This window comes from Armigeres subalbatus, chromosome 1 (assembly GCF_024139115.2).
Source record: "Armigeres subalbatus isolate Guangzhou_Male chromosome 1, GZ_Asu_2, whole genome shotgun sequence".
NCBI lineage: Eukaryota > Metazoa > Arthropoda > Insecta > Diptera > Culicidae > Armigeres > Armigeres subalbatus.
In genome coordinates, this window is record NC_085139.1 from 139,055,010 (window position 1) to 139,070,073 (window position 15,064).

Consider the following 15,064-nt stretch of genomic DNA (forward strand, 5'->3'; position numbering starts at 1 on the left):
ACGGCCGCGCATCACTCAAGAATGGACAGCCCAATTTTTGCTAATTTATATCCCTTTTCTTCTTCTATTTACGATGAAAAATGTTAAGATGAAATGGAATACTTTGAAGATTGATGCTCAATCTTTTCGTTAAAATGGTTTTTCGTACAATTTGCATGATTTTCAATTTTGATCATCTTCTTTCTTTTCTTTATATATATGAAACATTTGTACGGCATGTACATTTGTATGGCATTTGTACGAACGCGCATCACTCAAGAATAGACAATGAAATTTTTGCTAATTTAAATCCCTTTTCTTCTACTATTTACGAGATAAAATGTTATGGTGAAACTGGAATACTTTGAAGATCAACGCACAATCTTTTCATTGAAATGGTTTTTCGTACAATTTGCTTGAAATTATTCAATCTTGATCATCCTCTATATATAAAACGAAGATGGCATTTGTACGACCGCGCCTCACTCAAGAATAGACAGGTCAATTTCTGTTAATTTATATCTCTTTCCTTCTTCTATTTACGATGAAGTTGAAACAAATTGACAATCAAAATCTAATCTCTCCGATGAAATGGTTTGTCGTTCATTTTGTATGGTAATTTCAAATCATGTCATTTAAGTTGACATTATCATCAGATACCGAAAAGATCGATTTGTGTTAATTTTGATTTGGCTACTAAATTAATTCGAAAAGTGTGATAATAAAAAATGTAATAAATAAGAAAAATAATTTCGTATGACCGGTTTGTTTTTTAGATGAATTGTGTACGTAAAAAACTATATCAGCAAATTGATCTGTTTTGGGCGAGACAAAGTTCGCTGGGTCAGCTAGTAATAATACAAATGTACAACTCGTAAAGAACACCCTATGTTTGAAAGAAGGAAAAAATCTAGAATTAATTATTATCAGGTGAAACACAAACCTACACATTAATAAGCAAAACTCGAAAGCCCACAGCCCACAACTAAAAGAATGATAACCTAGATTAAAACCTCCAACCTAAGAGAATTGGAACTTTTGTCCCAATTATCTTTTTCGTAACTTCTTGCTATTAACCTTCAAGGTTTAGGATAACTATCCAAGGTAAAAGTTACAATTAGGCAAAGGCCTTTTGATCACGGTATATCTTTGTCTGCATAATGCCGATTGGCATGTGAGTATAATTCTACCTTCTTGATGGCTTAGTCTATTCTGCCAAACTTTTCAGTTAATTCCACTACGTTTTGTTATCTTTACAGATACGTATTTCGACCTCAACTGTGAGGCCGTCTTCAGTGTCTTGTACTTGACTCGGTTCAAGTACGAGACACTGAAGGCAGCCTCACCGTTGAGGTCGAAATATGTATCTGTAAAGATAACAAACCGTAGTGAAATTAAACGGAAAGTACTAAACTCGTCTTAGACAGTTGAAGACATTCCATTAAAAAAATCCTAAACAAATTTTCCATAAATTCTCTTTCTAAAACACGAATTATTTAGTTCAGAAATGCAAACAGTAAATTACTTCTTCTGCAATAAGATGGAAGTGGAAAACTATTACGATAAAAATGGTGAACCGACCCGTCAATAACATAGAGACTATGATTGGAAACTCAATACCTGGAATCTCAAAACCCTAAATGAACTTGGACGGGTGATCCTTCTGGCTCGTGAACTTCAGAAAATTGGAGGTAAGTAATTATTCCCGCTTTGCATGATGCCAGTCGAAGAACAAATCAACTCGACTTAACGATTGGTTCGGGTATTAGATACATTCGGGTCAATGGTCCATTCGGACACATGATCTATTCGGGCAAATTGTCTTTTCGGGTGTTTGGTCTTTCCGGGCATCTGGTCTATTCGGGCGTTTGTCATTCGGGCGAATGGAATTCAGATTTATGTCATTCGGGCGATTGTGATAGAACCCAAAATACATACACACTAGCTGTATGTACCCGTCAAATAATTTATTTTCTCTAGTGAATCAGAAGTAATACTGAATTTGATTTCTCGAGGATACACCTCTCCCGTCATTCTCCAACTTTTATTAATACTTTATTATACTTAATCCTTCGGGAATTTCAAAGTTAATGATTTGAAGATTCCGACAAAAATCCTTTGGGATTCCAACGGAAATCCTTCGGCAAAAATCTATTGGGGAATCTGACAACAATCCTTTGGGGATTTCGACGGGAATATTTTGGGGATTTCGACGGGAACCCTTTGAGGATTCCGGCTGGAATCCTTTTAAGATTTCGACTGGAATTCTTTGAGTATTGACAAAAATCCTTTGGGATTATGACGGAAATCATTTGGAGATTTCGACGGGAATCTTTTGAGGATTTCGACAGAAATTCTTTGAGGATTTTGACGGGAATTATTTTAAGATTCCGACAAAAATCCTTTAGCATTCCGACGGAAATCTTATGTTTTTTTAGGGAATTCTTCGGGGATTCCGACGAGAATCCATTAAGGATTTCAATGGGAATCTTTGTAGATTTGAACTGGAACCATTTGATGATCTTGATGGCAACTCTTTGCGGATTCTGAGCCCTTTGGAAATTCCTACGGGGATTCCGACGGGAACCATTTAAAGATTTCGACGGGAACCATTTGGGGATGTCGTCAGAAATACTTCTAAGATTGTTGCGGGAACCCTTTGGAGATTCCGATGGGAATTCATTGGGGATTATTTATAGTGAAGAACCAAATACATGACTGGATATAGTGTCACCATTCAATCAATCGGAACAAGCGAGACGATCTGATATGCGAGAATTCATTCCACCAACATTTTGGTAATAGACTATCAACTTATGATTTAAACCAATGTCGCTGGTATTTGGATAATTTGCGTTGAGTTGATTATACCACAAAATAATTTCTAAAAATATATCCATTCTAATTCAGAAAATCGGGACCAATGGTAAATAGTACCATTGGGTAAATCGGCCAAAAGAAAACTATTTCGAATTGGGCAGATTCGATAAATTGCTATTTTTGGGGAAATTTGTGCCTGTGCCTGTAGCAAATCCAAAGAATTGAAATCGTGAAATATTTTGTAATATGTAGAACAAATAGAATCAGTTGGGAAAAAGGCAAATTTGAAGCACCATTCGTGCGAGTTGAAGAGATTTGTCACAATTGGGTAAAATAGACTATAATGCCAATTTCAGTTAATATGCATAACAGACCACTGGCATATATGCGCTAAATTAGGAAATAACACACGAAGTTCATTTCCATCTAGTGAAACAATAAGTCAAGAAAAAAGCATAATTGAATACAAGTCTTTTTGTGGAAAGCCTGCTTGTACCACTTCGATATTCTTGACCAGGGTTGACATATGTCAAAGTCAATGCAGTGGAAAACATAGATCTCAGTGTATTCTACGGTCAATCGCAACGCAGCTATCGTGAGTGGAGTAAAAAAAGCATCACCTTCACCCAGTGACGGACCTTGATCTCGAATACATGTCTCGAATACATTCCCTTCCTTTCCTACTGTTTATTGTACTATCTAACCTTGTCTAAACCAAATGAGCCTCCCAAATAAACGACAGATTAAAAAAAACCTTCTTTCAGTGCTGCCGAATATTTACAACCCTGTTTTTGACAGAGGAATGATTGAAGTAGTGCGGGTTACGCACACAATTCACTGCAAAAATACTTCAAAATAGTTCGTAGGATAAGTTTTAGGGATTTGTTTTTGATCAATGAATTCAAATCCGGTAGTTCCAGAAATATTGTGGTTGCGCTGACTACTCCATCACATATAGTAGACACTCCATAACATGTTGTAGAGAAGTTACAGTAACTCATATGCAACCAAATTTGGTCACATTTGAGTTGCTGCAACTAAATCAGTGTGAGCCTGAGCTGTGCTACTCGGGTGTGCATTTGGAAGAATTCTCCGCACAACGTGTTGAAGCTCTTTCCCAGTCTAAATTCTAGAAGATATAAAACTGTACCGTTTGTACAAGAGTTCCATTATTTACATAGGTTGTTATTGTTGAAAATGAGAAACCGTTACGTAAGAATATAGCTTTGTTTCTACTTCGTTACCTGTTTTCCTTATTACGATTTCGATAATACGTACAAATAGATGAGGTAAGTGAAATGTTATAAACTCGAGTAGTACAAGAGTTATGTCGAATTCGTTTTTAAACCTGGGTCAGTGCCATCCCGAACCCTGAATAAAAAACCCAGATTAATCCACCTAGCGGTGATGGTGCCTTTCTCGTTCGTTCAAAAGGTTTGGAAAAATCTCAAATAACACCAATATGTGGATTGGTCTTATTTTTCATATTTGTTTATATGCATAAAAAAATTCTCGCCAAACGCAATTTGTTGCAAACAAATCGGATGAGCATAAAAGCAAAAAATGGCATTTTATTTAGTAGTTTTAAAATTAGTATTTTCGCCATAACTTTTGACCCAATTGTACGATCCGGCCATGTTTCTATAGGAAACAATGGGACAAGATTCTGCGTCGAATGCAATCTGTTGCGAGCGACCTGAGAAGCACACATATTGCACATCAATCACAGTAACTTATATATGACCGGATTCAGTCACAATATGGTTACTGCAACCAGATTTGTTGATATTGTGTTGCTTGGGGAATAGATGAAGTATAAGTGCTAAGAAAGTGAGCTAGACTTTTTTGAACTCTTTTTCACAATAAATAGTAATTTGACCATAACATCTAAGCCCATAGTCCGATCTGGCTAATTTTCAATAAGAAAATATGAGACATTCTGCGTCGAATGCAAATGCGAGCAAATCGGTTGAGGAAAAGTGCCTGAAAAATGAGTGACATTTTTTACGCGATTTGTTCGTATGAATTTGTATTTTGGCCATAACTTTCGATCCCATAGTTCGATCTGGCCAATTTCAAATAGGAAACAATGGGACAGGATTCTGCGTCGAATGCAATTTGTTGCGAGCAAATCGGTTGAAGATAAGTGCCCGAAAAATGAGTGACATTTTTTACGCGATTTTTTCGTATGAATTTGTATTTTGGCCAAAACTTCTGATCCCATAGTTCGATCTGGCCAATTTCAAATACGAAACAATGGGACAAAATTTTGCGTCGAATGCAACTTGTTGCGAGCAAATCGGTTGAGGATAAGTGCCCGAAAAATGAGTGACATTTTTTACGCGATTTTTTCGTATGAATTTGTATTTTGGCCATAACTTCTGATCCCATAGTTCGATCTGGCCAATTTCAAATAGAAAACAATAAGACAGGATTTTGCATCGAAGGCAACTTGTTGCGAGCAAATCGGTTGAGAATAATTTCCCGAAAAATGAGTGACATTTTTTACGCCTTTTTTTCGTATGAATTTGTATTTTGGCCATAACTTCTGATCCCATAGTCCGATCTGACCAATTTCAAATAGGAAATAACGGGACAGGATTCTACGTCGAATGCAACTTGTTGTGAGCAAATCGATTGAGGATAAGTGCCCGGAAAATGAGTGACATTTTTTACGCGATTTTTTCGTATGAATTTGTATTTTGGCCATAACTTCTGATCCCATAGTTCGATCTGGCCAATTTCGAAAAAGAAACAATGGGACAGGATTCTGCATCGAATGCAACTTGTTGCGAGCAAATCGGTTGAGAATAAGTTCCCGAAAAATGAGTGACATTTTTTACGCGATTTTTTCGTATGAATTTGTATTTTGGCCATAACTTTTGATCCCATAGTTCGATCTGGCCAATTTCAAATAGGAAACAATGGGACAGGATTCTGCGTCGAATGCAACTTGATGCGAGCAAATCGGTTGAGGATAAGTGCCCGAAAAATGAGTGACATTTTTTACGCGATTTTTTCGTATGAATTTGTATTTTGGCCATAACTTTTGATCCCATAGTTCGATCTGGCCAATTTCAAATAGGAAACAATGGGACAGGATTCTGCGTCGAATTCAACTTGTTGCGAGCAAATCGGTTGAGGATAAGTGCCCGAAAAATGAGTGACATTTTTTACGCGATTTTTTCGTATGAATTTGTATTTTGGCCATAACTTTTGATCCCATAGTTCGATCTGGCCAATTTCAAATGGGAAACAATGGGACAGGATTCTGCGTCGAATGCAACTTGTTGCGAGCAAATCGGTTGAGGATAAGTGCCCGAAAAATGAGTGACATTTTTTGAGTAGTTTTGCACACACACACACACACACATACACACACACACACACACACACACACACACACACACACACACACACACACACACACACACACACACACTGGGGCAGCAGGGACTATGTCCAAGGGCTTGACGACCCTTCCCCACGGCCTCTGCGAGTTAGGGAGCCTGCCTAGGACGTGGTGGGGTTTGACAGTGGGCTCTGTTAAACCTCTATAAAAAGCTGCATGAGTCCGTAAGCAGGCTTTACCAAAGCGACCGTGCGCCGCTCAAAGCACACAAGCCCAGCAGGAGTGCCAACCGGCACATCAGGATTGATACCAGTAAGATCCTGATTATGGTATACTGGTCAACGGCAAACGTCATCGGATGAATCTTGATTTATGGATAGGATTAGGTGTCTATGAGCTGACGGTCGAGCTATTCTGCTTCCTGAGTAAAAACGAGTGACATCTTTCTGAAATGGCAAGCAGGCTAATAGTTCAACTGCCTCCGTCCCGATAAACAACCTGGCAAGCCTCCGGCAACATTCAAAACCTGCCACCAATACCGGTGTGTAATAGGTTCAGATGTAGTATTCCTTATTTACGACGATCCAGCCCTGAACACGGTGTCAACCCTTGCATGGACTGTTTACATAGAGACCCATGGGATCCCAACAGGTGACTATCTACAGCAGGTAGAGATAACTGCCCGGAGGGGACCTTTTTATCATGAATAAAATTCCAGAAAGCAACGAAGGAGCAAGTGGGGCGAACCCGTTCGCCAAAAGCGGGCTGACGAGGTCTCCGCCTCAGCAAACCCAAGAAGAAGAAGAAGAAGAACAGCATCGAGAGGTACTACAGCGAAAAACCACTAGAGTGAGCAGCCAAGATCATAAAAGCGAGCATCAGCAGATAAAGGAGCAGAAGCAACAACGCGACAAATCGCAACAGCAGTTGCCCACGAGCCATGGGTGGAACATAGCCCAACAACAGCCGAAGGTTCTTATCGCAAAGAAATGGGCAGAAGAGCTCCACGAGTTCGTCGATAAGAAACACAACGTGCACAAGGATATCAAAGAGCTGGTGTTAAAGATCCGAAAAGCCCTCAGGTCAGCAATGACAGATTGGAATAATCTGACGCAGAGAGCAGAAAATGCCGAGAGCGAACTGGCTACAGCCAAAACGCCTTTTATCAGCGGTGCCATTACAGGAAACACCTGGATTGGTCCCTGGGGGACTTGGCAATAACGGAGAAAGGAAGCTGGGGCGGCCGGAAGACACACCGGTCTCTGTGCCTAAGAGGAACAGATCCTCGCCAGGAGACGAGCGACCAGGAGGCTCCAAAAAACAAAGGGAGGCTCTACGCAAACAAATGGTTGCCGCACAGCCGGACCAAGCCGGTGACGGCAACTTAGGGACCCCCTGGCAGGTGGTCCAAAAGAAGACGAAAAAGAGCCGCAGCAAAATAGATGAGCGGCAAAAAATCACCAAGAGAAGCGTGAAGAAGAAGGGCGAAGCACTGGTGGTGAAGACTAGCGAGGAAGGGTATTTGGAGGTCCTGCGAACAATAAGGACAGCTCCGGAATTGAAGGACTTTGGCGCAGATGTACAGAGAATCAGGCGCACACGGGCGGGTGACATGATCTTTGAGCTGAAAAAGGACTCCAAGAATAAGAGCTCATCATATAAGGAGCTAACGGAGAAGGTGGTTGGCGATAAGGCACAGGTGAGAGCGATGACGCCTGAAGCGTGCCTCCAATGTGTGGACCTGGATGAAATTACCACGGCGGACGAGGTAACTACCGCAATGAAGGAGCAACTCGAGTTGGGCGATGTTGACATAACAATCCGACTAAGAATGGTCCATCAGGCAAGCAAATCGCTGCTATAAAGCTTCCGGCAGATGCTGCTGACAAAGCACTGCGAATCGGCAGAATAAAAGTCGGTTGGTCGGTGTGTTCGTTAAGCCTCTCTCAGCAACCAGAGGTGTGCTTCAGGTGCCAAGAGTTTGGCCACCTGGCACGGAACTGCAAGGGCCCTGATAGGTCAAAACTTTGTAGAAGATGCGGTGAAGAAGGTCATAAGGCACAAAGCTGCAAAAAGCCACCGAAATGCCAGATCTGTAGAAGCGATGAGCGCAGAGACCATGTTACTGGTGGTCAAAAATGTCCAGCGTTCAAACAGGCGATGTCAAGTAAATTACAGTGGAGGTAATACAAATTAACCTCAACCACTGTGATACTGCGCAGCACCTGCTGTGGCAATCTGCGAGGGATTCGAAATGCGACGTTGCAATCATCTCTGATCCATACCGGATCCCACCAGGAAACGGTAATTGGGTAGCGGATGAAGCAGGAACCGCCGCTATATGTACGGTAGGAAGATACCCATACCAAGAAATTGTGTATCGCGCAGCTGAAGGCTTCGTGATCGCCAAAGTTAACGGAATCTATATATGTAGCTGCTACGCACCGCCACGTTGGACGATTGATCAGTTCAACCGGATGCTGGATAAGGTAGCAGAGGAACTTATCGACAGGAGGCCAGTCGTCATTGCTGGGGACTTCAACGCCTGGGCAGTAGAGTGGGGCAGTCGTTGCACTAACCCTAGAGGTTGGAGTCTACTAGAAGCATTTGCCAGGCTCAATGTAGACTTGATTAATGAAGGTTCGACGAGCACATATCGAAGGGATGGCAGAGAGTCCATCATTGATGTTACCTTCTGCAGTCCTGCCTTAGCAAGGAACACGAACTGGAGAGTCTGCGAGGACTATACGCATAGCGACCATCAAGCGGTCCTGTATTGTGTCGGAGGGAGGGTACACTCGGAACCACGCGAGAGCAGTATCAAGGAGCGAAAGTGGAAGACAGAATCCTTTGACAAGGATGTGTTTGCGGAAGCAATGCGATTCGAGCGCAATCTTCAAAATCTGAGTCCAGACGAGCTGGTTGCAGCATTGACCCGAGCCTGCGATGCAACCATGCCGAGAAAGGTACAGCCACGGCGGTATGCACGTAGGCAAATCTATTGGTGGAATGAAACGATCGCAGAACTCCGTCGTAGCTGTTTTCGAGCAAGGAGGAGGATGCAGAGAGCCCGCAGCGATGTAGAAAGAGAAGACCGCAGACCAGTGTTTAGGGCGGCCAAAGCCGCTCTTAAAAAGGAAATTAGGCTCAGTAAGGCAGCTTGCATGAAAGAGCTCTGCCACAACGCGAATGCAAACCCATGGGGGGATGCATACAGGGTTGCTATGGCTAAGATTAAAGGCCCAGCGATACCGCTAGAGAGGAGCCCAGAAAAACTCAAAGCAATTATTGAGGGACTGTTTCCGTATCACGAAGCACCAGTCTGGCCTCCCACACCTTATGGTGAGGCCAACACCAGCAGAGATGAAGCCCGTGTCACTAACCTCGAACTAGTTACGGCAGCAAAAAGCCTAAAACTAATAAGGCTCCGGGACTAGATGGCATCCCCAATCTGGTCTTGAAAACGGCGATCCAGGTCAACCCGGACATGTTTCGCACCACATTGCAGAATTGCATAGACGAAGGAAACTTTCCCGAGTGCTGGAAGCGGCAAAAGTTAGTACTGTTGCCGAAGCCGGGTAAGCCACCAGATCCATCGGCCTACAGGCCTATTTGCCTGCTAGACACGGTCGGAAAACTCCTTGAGAGAGTCATCCTTAACAGACTGGCGATCCACACAGAAGGTGCAAACGGATTATCAAGCATGCAGTTCGGGTTTCGGAAGAGCAGGTCCACAGTTGACGCCATCCGGATAGTCGTCGAAGCAGCTGAAGCAGCCAAGAAGCAAAGAGGAGAGGAAACCGTTACTGCGCTGTGGTAACCTTAGACGTGAAAATGTGTTCAACAGTTCCAGCTGGGAAGCAATGGCCAGCTCCACACAGGATGAGGGTTCCAGGGAACCTGTGCAGAATCTTGAAGAGTTACTTTGAGAATAGGACGTTGGTCTACGAAATATACGAAGGGCTGAAGAGAATAGGCATAACAGCAGGTGTTTCCCAAGGCTCCATCCTGGGGCCGACGTTATGGAACTGTATGTAGGATGGGCTATTGCAGTTACACTACCAAGAGGTGTGAATATCGTTGGGTTTGCGGACGACGTGGCTCTCATGGTAGTCGGAGAAACAGTAGAAGAGGTAGAAGTACGAGCAGGGCAGGCGATAGAAATAATCGAAAACTGGATGTGCGGGAAAAAGCTGGCATTGGCCCATCACAAAACCGAAGTGATGATGATCAGCAACCGAAAAGCAGTACAGCATAGTACGATTACGGCCGGAGAAGCCACCATCGCCTCAAAACGAGAGGTAAAGCACCTCAGGGTAATGATCGACGACCGGCTCAATTTCAATAGCCACGTTGATTATGCTTGCGAGAAGGCAACTAAAGCGATCACAGCTTTGACCAGAATCATGTCAAACAGTTCCGCGATTAGTAGCAGTAAGAGAAGACTCCTGGCCAGCGTATCTACGTCAATTCTCAGATACGGAGCTCCTGTCTGGGCGGCTGGTGAAATCACGAGAAGGAACCTTACTCGGCTCAATAGCACCTATAGGCTGATGGCCATGAGAGTGGCAAGTGCATACCGTACCATATCGATGGATGCGGTCTGTGCCATAGTAGGAATGGCTCCCTAAACATCTTATTGGAGGAGGACTGTGAGTGCTACAGACTGCGAGGAACGGTTGGTGCTCGCATGATTGCGAGAGCCGATTCGATGAGGAAGTGGCAGCTGGCTTGGGACAGTAGTTCGAAAGGAAGGTGGACATATCGGCTCATTCCGAACCTGTCGCTGTGGGTGGACAGAAAACACGGGGAAGTGAACTTCTTCCTGACACAATTCTTGTCGGGCCATGGATGTTTTCGGAAGTATCTGCACAGATTCGGACACGCTGAGTCCCCCCTTTGCCCGGCCTGCCCGAACTGCGAGGAGACACCGGAGCACGTGTTCTTCGACTGTCCTCGATTCAGGACAGAGCGAAGTGTGCTCTCAGTAGGCAGCGCTAGTAATATAAACCCCGAGAACATCGTGCAAGAAATGTGCAAAAATGAGAATACGTGGAACGAAATAGGAAGAGTGGTAACGCAGATCATGAAATCGCTGCAGCGAAAATGGCGTGAAGACCAGAGGGTATCTGGAAGCGATCATAATCGGTCGGTCGGTCACGGGAAGCTTCCGTCGTCAGGGAACTTCCTGTCGGTGTAGGATAGATCCGCCGCCGGGGACTATCTGAGTAAATCGCGATCCAGTTGGGAGCTTAATGGCTCAAGAATACAGAAGATTAATATCGAAGAGTTTCCGCCGCCGGGGAGCCTCTAGTCGGAGTAGGCTAGATCCATCGTCGGGGACTAGGCCGAGTAGAACGTGACGCGTTGGTAGAACTGGTTTCGGGTCGTCGGAGCACCATTGAACCGGACGCTATGCTCCACCCGGAATCTCTGGATCGACTTCGGCACTCGGACCGGTCACTCGCTTAAGAAAGAAAGGCCTCCCGTCCTGCGCTGATCTGGAAAACACCAGAAATGTTAAAAGTGGTAAAAACAAGTCTTACACAGAAGCGAGTCGTCGGTTCCGAGGGAAATTCAACGTCAGGGAACTCCCTGTCGGAGTAGGATAGATCTGCCGCCGGGGATCATCCGAGTAGCCCGCGATTTAGCTGGGAGCTAAATGGCTCAACGAAAAGTGCAGCAAAAGTCAAGGAAACTATGCTGGGAGCCGAACGGCTCAATGTTAACAAAAGTTCCGTTCGGGAGAGTTTCCGCTACCGGGAAGCTTCTAGTCGGAGTAGGCTAGATCCACCGCCGGGGACTATGCTGAGTAGTTCGTGACGCGTCGAATAATCGGTTTTGGGTAGTCGAAGCGCCAGTGAACCGGACGTTATGCTCCACCCGGAATCTCTGGACCGACTTTGGCACCCAACCGGTTTCCCGTTGAAGTGAGAAAGTGCCTCGGACTATCTAGGTGAGACATTAGTGTTGGACACGCAATAAACTTCCACGGGTCGTCGGTTTTCGGGGAAGCTCTCGCCGCCGGGGGACTTCCCGTCGGAGTAGGATAGATTCGCCGCCGGGGACTATCTGAGTAGACTGCGAACACGTCGAGAGCTAAATGGCTCAAAGATACAGTGGTGCTGAATGGCATGAGGAAGAGAGACAGTGAGCGTCAAAGATTAAGAGACGCGCAAACCGAATGAAAAATGCTTCGATGAGAAAATGTAGCGAGCTAGCTGTGCTAGCTAGAGGCTGAACACGTGAAGTGCATGAGCACAGCCCCCCTCCGAAGTATTGACATCCAGTAAGTCCCGGGGGGAACAGGGCATGTGAAGAGAGGGTAACTCAAGTAACCTTCTGCTACTTGGGTGGGTTTAGTGGGTTCGGCGGGCCGGCCTTCTGCCGACCGCGCCAACCCCACTCCCTGAGTGATAATTTCAGGTGTCTGTAAGCAGATTTGCCTTCATCCCTCTATAAAAAAAAAAAAAAAAAAAAAAAAAAAAACACACACACACACACACACACACACACACACACACACACAGACATCACCTCGATTCGTCGAACTGAGTCGATTGGTATATAACACTATGGGTCTCCGGGCCTTCTATAAAAAGTTTGTTTTTGGAGCGATCATATAGCCTTTACCGTATACTTAGTATACGAGAAAGGCAAAAAAACATTTTCAGTTCCATCTGTCATTGAATATGTTGGTGTGCATAGCATCGTGTTTGTTTTGATTCAAAACATATGATCCAGGACATCCACTGCACTGGCAGTGCGTTGCCCTTGACTAATCAAATCATGATAAATCTGAAGGAAACTTCGAGTGAGTGTCTGTATTCCAGAAGGATTTCCTGGAGGAGTTATTGCAGACATTTCCAAATTCCTAGAGGTGAGTCAGCCTAGGGCTGCAAGCCTCTTTAATAAAGAAATAAAAAAAATCCAAATTAATTCTTGGAGCAACTTCCAGAGAAAATCCTGGAACAGGATTCAAAGATATTCCTAGAAGAATTTCCAAAGGAATTCATATCTAAGGAATTCCATGAAAATAAGCCTTAAAGATATCGCCAATGATTGCATACAAGAATTTTATAAAGAATTACTGGAAGAATTACTGAAGTATTTTCTGGCAGAATTCCCGAAGAAAATTCTGAAACGCACGAAGGAGTTTTTGGAAGAATTTCTTGGCTTTGTGGCCGTGCGGTTAGCGACGTCAATCGTCTAGGCGCATGGGCTATGGAGATCGAAATAAATTTTGGATATTATTTAAGCAAGTGTTCTATTCGGTATTCCTCAAATATACTTTTCTGACAATTCTTAGCGGATTTTGTGAACGGGTTTCAAGGGGGATTTCCAAATTAATTCCATCCACCGACTCAATTTAGGATACAATCTGTGAGGTAAACCTTGAATGAACTTCTGAATATTTCCTATGGACCTAATTACAAGCTTTTCTCACTAAACGATTCGTCTTGGGTTCAGCTGGGTTTGTATATATATATATATATATATATATATATATATATATATAAGATTGTTAGAAAAGTTGAATAAATTCTAAAATATTCGTTTTCATGAGTTTGAAGAGAACCATCAAGCTCGAACTGAAATCGATCTAGAGGGCGATGCACTGCCCATGATCTCATAGTTGACGTAACAACCATTCAAAAATTCAGCAAATTTGACTGACTACGCGTTTACTAGAGTAATTCAACCGCTGTAACATCGATATGTTTCATGTTTCAAACCTCATTGGATTGTTGCCGGGTTGAATTGTTTTAGATTTGCGATATTTGTTCTTCAATTATTCCAAATGCATGCAAAAGTGCAATGGTTGTTACGTCAACTATGAAATCATGGGCATTTATTTATTATTATTTTAAATGATGATTGACATTTAAGTCGAAACAAAAACAATCCGAGCTAGATTGGGCAGATTCGACTTCTTTCAGATAGAAACATTTCTCGTAATATATTTTCGCTCTTCAGAGGTACTTATCTGTGTGAACATCTCTTTTCAAGATTGAATGCCGTAAAAATGAATTTCGGTCACCCGATTTCGAAATCAATAAGCGTCGTAATAAGAGTAGTCATCAATTCCATGTTTCCCATTTAATTTTTAATCAAAAGACCTGTTATTTAAAAACGAAAACAAACATCTATCTTTCAACACAATAAAATAGTGTTTGGTTTTTCTCCATCCTGAAAAATGAAAAAAATAATAATAATGTTGATTACTTTAAAACCATGTAAAAAGTTATGTAAGCATGTACCAAATATTTTCTGGCCCGTCAGCAGGTGTAGATTCTGAAAATTGGCCAGTGGCTTGGAAAAAATTGGCAGCCTTCTAAACCATTATCTCCGTATTGCCAAATATAGGGTGTCTACAAAACTTTCGGAAATTATATTCAATATATTTATTGTATTCTTAGACACATCAGATTATGTATTTTTCATATACATAGTACAGGTAATTGAAGATGACTTGTACAATTTGTATTATTCGTTTTTAATTCCCTTTTTTTTCACTATGTCTGAAACTTGATTATGCATATGTACAACATATGATAGATTTAGTGCGGAAAAGGTATTGGAGGGTAACCGCCCCTTCAGTGGGGTTTGATCCCACGACCCCAGTTCGCATGACAGGTGCTTTCCCTACTAAGCTACGAAGGACCTCCGTCGTCCACCGCAGCTTAGCGAGTACTGATGAAACCAAATTCCCAGCACCAGGTACCAGCCGATCTCTCGCAATACATTTTCAGAACTAACTCTCTCAAATGTATTTTTGTACACATGTCAACCAAGTAGGATGAGTATTTAGTATTGTTCGGCTCCTTTTTTTACTTGGCTAGGAGTCCGGAGAAAATCGGGCCCGCCTTATTGCAGTTTATGATGACATATGTGATAACCGCGGATTTGTTT

General features: G+C 42.9%; 1 protein-coding gene across 3 annotated transcripts in view; it reads right to left on the reverse strand.

Annotated features, from left to right (window-relative positions):
- Positions 1 to 15,064, reverse strand: part of LOC134205174 (cadherin-99C) — a 584,755-nt gene that overhangs the window by 454,561 nt on the left and 115,130 nt on the right. The window lies entirely within an intron of this gene.